Here is a 6,687-nt window from a genome sequence, read left to right as displayed (position 1 = left end):
TCATCATCATCATTATAGTATTTTTATTATTTATCACTAATAAAATTCAATCCTTCATATTATATATACTAGCAATTGTCCCAAAAGGTACAAAGAGAGGCTGATAGGACTATTAAATTGGAATTGTTGAATTTTTCTAGAAGAGTTAATTGGTTTGTGGAAAACCTTGTTTTCTTGGACTGGATCATTGTGCAATTACCCTTCTAAATTCTCTTTGTTGTTTGATAACATAATCAGAATATTGTTTTCAAATTTCCATAGATTTCCTCTTGCAGTAAATTTCAAATACAAAATCAAATTACAGAGTATATTGCTTTGCTGAAGGAAATGATAAGAATAGAATACAATAGAATCAATGTTATTTGTGCTGAATTTATAAGTTTACAACAAAGAAAATTTGGCTTCCCTTGTCAGAGCTGAGTTGATTGGTGGCCTCACAATATCTAGCTGTCTATTTAAGGGTATTTAAGCTAAGTGCAACTTTGGGGATTGGAGTTATTTTGCTCTAATATCAAAAAAGCAAAAAGTGAGTCGTTATCTGAACCACGAAAGCTTCGATTACAAGACAAGTTAAGAAGTAAAAAAAATTACGCCCAAAGAAATTGAAACAAGGAGAGCAGGCAAAGCCTTCTAACAGAAGGCCAACATAATCAATGTTACATCGAGGCCTGCTATTATGGCAAGGTAGCATGTGTAAACTGTCATGTAATCATACATAGCAGCCCTTCCAACCAATACGCTGTAGAATATGAAGTCACCCAATCCCAGTTTAATTGCACCATATGCAGAAAGCCCAATCTTATTCTGTTGGTATGCATTTGTGTGTGTAGAATCTTCAATCCCATTTGGGTGCGGCCTCCTCTCACTATCACTATCAGTTTGGGTTAATAATCCCTGTAGTGTAGAAGGAAATGGAAAAGAACCCACTTTTTGATTCACATATGTGGAAGAAGAAGCCCTCACGTGGTGATTTACGAGGGGAATTGATTCCTCTTTTGCTGGTGTCTCTGTGTCTCCGTGAACATGACTCTCCTCTGCCTCCTCCTCTGCGACAACTATTCTAAAACCTTGAATAGAATCCTCATGAGGCAGCAATGCAGAAGCAAAGGCAGTGCTCTCATCGCATCCTAAATTCAAGGATTTCAATAACGTAGATCTCGAACCTGAACTTGCTGGTTTCTTCCAAATTTTTCCCATATGTTGTTACGTGAGGGCGTTTTCTAATCTTTGCAAGGATGGAGGAAGGGAGGGGTTTATCAAATCTTCTTCTTCTTCTTCACTTTCAATAGCTAGAGGGCGATTGCGAGGAAGAAGCGCATTTTCATTTTCACGCTCGGGGACTGCAATGTGGGGTTTTCTCGTAATAGGTGAGCTTCGTAAATCAAAGCAGGGATTTCCTCATCTCACTGAGAGGGCCACTGGGGATGAAAAATTCAATAAAATCATATACTGCGATTGCAACAAGCAGCACCCATGAAGTCCATTCGGAGAGCATAGTAAACCAGAATGCAACAGGCATGCCTATGAGTACCAAGTAACCCTGGGTGAAAATTATGGGCACTTTGCACAGGAAAACAGAAAACACCCCCACAACAGCAAAATTAAAAAGCACAACCCCAAAAGTAAAGCAGTCAATGGGTATAGAGAGAGCTTGCACCAGAAGCACGGCCATGCCCCCACCCATATAACCCAACACAACGAATGCTGCAAAACCCATGTAAAAACGAAGAAACTTCGTGCATCTGTAATAGAAAAGGCATACCAACAGGAATGTGACCACTGTGACAACAGCTACAAATACAAGGGCATTCAGAAAAGCGCCCCCAAATTTTTTCTAGTCTGAATCGAAGGATTTCTCATCATATATGAGAGTGGCGAAGAAAATAAAGACGATGACCAGTTAAGGAGACGATAGTGACCATTTTTTTGGCCTTCTTTGGCTGCCTTTTTCCCAGGAGGCTTTTCCGCAGTAGAGGTTAGTCCTAATGGTAAACAATTTGTGACTACATCACCTGATTGACGTATTCGAGTCTTTTGGCTTCTTACATGGAAATTAAGACAGCCATATGATGAGTCTCTTGAGTTTGCACAAGACTTGTAGAGAAGTGATGCCTCATTATATCGCTTGGATGCAATAGATTTTCGACAATGGATGACTATGAAGAAAATTGGAGATTTGGTTGAAGGTTGTAAGCATCAAGCTTGCTGACGTGACCTCCCAAATGAAGAATTTAAGTGTCTTGTGGATGGGAACGCAATTGCTCAGATCTCTTGGATCATTGATGTAATAAGGTGCTTAAATTTGCTCCGCCTTCTGAGGTTAGAGGAAATGGAGTAGAGGATATTAACACAGTCCCATCAGTTGTTCTGACATATGCAATGGAACTCATGAAAAAGGATGGAGATCCTGGACCAATATTTGATATGATGGCTACAATATTGAAGAAGGTCTCAGCTGTGCTAGTTACAGCAAGGGCCATAAATGGAGCCATGTTTATTCTTGCTCATATAATAACTTTTGTAATTGATTAGTCATATATACAACTGGGCTTTCCAGCTGCTCCTTTTCACCAACTTTTACTGACCATGTTGCACCCTGTCATTCAAACATGTGTAGCAGCTCATAAATTTTTTGTTGTTATCCTTATTTCTCCAAGACCTGAATGTGAACCATTCCAACCAATCTCTCCAAGCCCACATCAGCACTTTCTTCTACAGTTGTACTTTTTGAAAAGCTAAGGAAGGAAAAGGTAGGCTTACAAGAAGAGAAAGATGGCAGTGAGGCATCTGATGAAATAAAGGAAAGGGATGTCCTTGAGAAAGAATGGAGTGCAGGAAAATGTGCTACTTAAGCTATTTCCTCTTCAAGTTCTTTATTTTTTTATGGTTGACAGTGGAAATGCAAGATCTGCTGAGAAAGTAGTTCAACTGCTTGGCTCCTTGGGGCTTCAAATTTTTCTAGGGAGGAAGAAAATTCATTATGACAGGATAGTAAGGAATGCTTGTGGACAGTTTCTTTCTCATTTTGAATATGGGAACAGGGAAGTTTTAGGCAATGGGAGTGTCAATTCCCAATGTGGCTTTAGGATCGAGGAATTGGACTAGGCATACAGATTCTAGAATGTATGCAGTAGCGATTCTCCAGGTTTGTTTGGGACCCAAGAATACAGGATTGGATTTCTTGGGACAAGATATCTCCGGAAGGGAGGACTGTAATGTCCCTTTTCGAGAACAGAAGAGAGGATTCTGTTAACACTCAGGTTGTCCCTCAAGCTCCTTAAAGGGATACGGCTGAGGTAACCACAAACCAATCTTTGGACTACAGTTGCTAGCCCACCTACAATCAGAGAGGGCTCTCTCTTATGGATTTAGCTTTGTTGATGATGATTTTAGGCTAGTTATTGAGTTCAAGGGGTTTTGTTTAAGTTTTGGCGGGAAGGATGATGCTTTCAAGTAGAGAGGCAGATATAGTATGAGAGTTTCAAACCATTGGGCATGGAGTCAAGGAGTAGGACTGCTGGTGCGTTTTCTTGGTCACAAGAGGAATATGGAGCAAGCTAGCTGCACATGAAACAATGATTCAAGCTAAAAGGATGGAATGCGGGCTAAGGAATGAGAGGCAATTAAGAATCTCTCATTTAGCTTAACAGAGGGAAGGTGAATGATCTCTATCTAGGAGCAGTAAAGAATCCCTAGACAACTGTCAAACATGGGTGAATTAGGGGAAATATGAGCCAAAGGGAATTCATATTCATTACCAATTTAGATGAAAACATAAAGAAACAGCAAAAATTGAGCATATAGTGCAGCCAAGCAAGTTCTAATCTAATCTTTCTATCTGCTATTTAGATGGTGATATGATCATATATCAAATGGAAAACAAAGGTAAGAAGAACTTATTGAGTCATATTGTAGCACAAGAATTCCACATTCACTCTTCAACCATTAAACAAATAGTAGACAGTCCATCCTCCAAGCTTTTCAACAGTCTTTGATTAAGGAAAACATCAAGTATACAGAGCGAGTCTCTAGTGGAGTGAATCAACCAACCAACCCTTAAAACAGTGCATAGGGTGGTTTAAATAGAAATAGTTACAAACTTTCCCTTGAACAGGTGTAAAGGGAGAAAAATATCCCAAAAATATCTAAACAAAACAGATCTGATGATACAATTGTCTTCAATGCTATTTTTTCTTGAAAATAAATGCATAATAGAACTACTTGAGGTGCGCTGGGAGGCAGCGACCTTACGAAATGATCATCCAAGGGCGCGCAATGGGCCTCCAGCTTTAAAATTGAAAGCAATGTGGCCTCCTGAGCCACGCGTTTTCCTTCTTTGCCATAACTGCGCATGGGGCATAGTAGCGCCGCTCCAAAATGTGGTTGGATATATTGTTCTGGCAATAACTGAGCTTTCAAAACCTTTATCTGCGCCTTCAGGTGGTCCTGCTGCCTTAAATGGCAAAAACTGTGAGTTGGTGAGCCATTACGGCTCAATGATGCTTTGCTGAATCTGCTGGGGCCCCTTTTGCTTCATTTTCTTTGGAAGATCTGAACTGATACACTCTACCGCTTCTTGATACTCTTTGGCACGCACCTGGTCTTTCTTTGGCTTCAAAACGCCCTTTGAACTCTCCAATCACCCATTTATGGCCACTGCTCGGCCTTCTGCCGCCTTTGGAGTCGTTATCGGCCCTTGCCGATCAGGAAATGCCTAAAAAATGGTGAAAAATTGCAATCTGGATGATTAGAGGATCATTGGAGGACCGCCGATGTGAAATCCCCGCAATTGGAAACACTTGGGCACAAAGCGATTTAAAAACAGCTAAGGAAACCATCATTTCCTTTATACCTGGGCGGGCACAGGCGTTCTGTGTAAAACTTGTGCAAATGGCCCATTTCAATAAACAGGCGGAAATGCGTTAAAACATGCACATTCAATGAAATTCGAGCGTTGCCGCACCACTGTTCAAAATGTTAAATTGTGGTCGTTGGATCCGGTGCTAGCCGATCCAACGGCATAGATCAAATCGCTATATTGGCATCGGGGCGGACCGGGGGGCGGCCATATAAAACCTCTGAAATGCCACGGACCCGAAAATGTATTAGATTGCTCTTTATAACTTATCGGATCCGAAAACGGGGCGTATAGTACTAACCCTTTTCAGACCCGAAATGCATTAGGCTCCACTATATAGCTTTTCGGCTCCGCCAGTCGGAGCCATATATATGGGAATGCTGCGAATCAATATGGGTCGTTGATCTAAGGGCCCGAACAGGTGGCCGCGATTAACTAGGCACTTCACTATCGGCGGGAGGAGGGCTTTATACATATGCGATCGCCAAAATGATATAAGTCGTGGATGGGCGGAGTGAACGGACGATTGCGATGAAGTCAGGGATCAGCAATCGGCAGGGACATGGGATTGACATATATGCGATCGCCGAAATGATGTGGACCGTTTGATAGGTGGGGGCGATGGACGACTATGATCTCATCGGCGCTTTATCATCGGGGACATATATATGTGCACATATAAGTTGTGACTCCCCCTCCCGACTACGATATTGCATCGGAGGGGGCCCAAAAGGAACCCTTTTGCAATCGGGCCAATGTTTTTTATGCAAAGTCTAAGGCCTAGGAAATCGGAGGTGTTTCCTTAGTGTTTTGGAAAGATTTTGGGGCTTCGGAAGGGGTCCGCGGTGCAAAAAGGAGGGTTTTGAATTCACTTGAGGGCTTTTTAATGCTTTTTTGCATGTTTTTTGGGATTTTCATGCCTTGGAAGGAGTCCAAAGGCACTTAAGAGGAATTTTATGTGCTTTGAGAGGTGTTTTAGTGGCCAAAAAAAGGGTTTATGCCTTAAAAAGGTAAAACAAGGCCAAAAGGTGGATGTTATATATTTGGAGGGGGATTTTATGCTTTGTGAAGGAGTCAAAATGCATTAGAGGAAGGATTTACGAAGTGATGAAAGGTTTTGTGCATCGGAAGGTGTCCAAGATGCATGAGAAGATGGTTTGAGGGGGGCAGTGAGGGCTCTTTCTAAGTTTCAGATAAACTTATCAATTCCCAAGTGTACTTATGGTTATTTTTCAACCAGGGGGAGGGGATAAGTATATAGGGGAGTTATTAACATAGTTTTAGTAGGGGGAGGGGAGATAGATATGGATTTACATAATAAAGTTAGTAATTAACATGAAATGTGATGAGAGAGCGCTAAGTATGTAAACCTTAGGCTGTTAAGGGGGAAAGTGACTCATAGAGGAAGTATGAACATTCCTTGAGTAAAGCAGATCTTTACCAAGGCAAATGATATGGAAAATGATGAAACTAAGAGGTATCAAGCAGATCTTGACCTCTTTAGGGAAGTTAGTGAGTGATTTGGGGAAAGAGGAAGAAGGGGAAGTTAGACATGCCTCGCTTGAAGTCCTTCAAATGGAAAACTACCTCAAACTTGTGATATGAATAGATATGACACTTGAAAAGATGAAATGGATCACAAGCCATGATTCTGCAACCACAAACTACCTACCCGACCTACTCACCTAGCATTTTCTCTTCTTTTAGTTTGGGTACACTTGAACTAGCATACCCAGCTTTTCATTCTTTTCTTCTTGCTGTCCTCCTATCTACATCTACACTTATTTCAACCAGGGGCTCAGATTAAGCTGTTGAGCACCCTTGTTTCT

The 6,687-nt window shown here is 41.3% G+C and overlaps 1 pseudogene; it reads right to left on the bottom strand.

The window, feature by feature from the left end:
* Positions 1-511: 511 nt before the first annotated feature.
* Positions 512-1,197, bottom strand: LOC149199711 (uncharacterized; annotated as a pseudogene).
* Positions 1,198-6,687: the final 5,490 nt, after the last annotated feature.

This window comes from Pinus tabuliformis, chromosome 2_1, assembly GCF_031772625.1.
Source record: "Pinus tabuliformis cultivar Carrire ecotype Pingquan chromosome 2_1, CPIR1, whole genome shotgun sequence".
NCBI classification, from domain to species: Eukaryota; Viridiplantae; Streptophyta; class Pinopsida; order Pinales; family Pinaceae; genus Pinus; species Pinus tabuliformis.
This window is presented reverse-complemented; position numbering and strand designations above follow the sequence as displayed.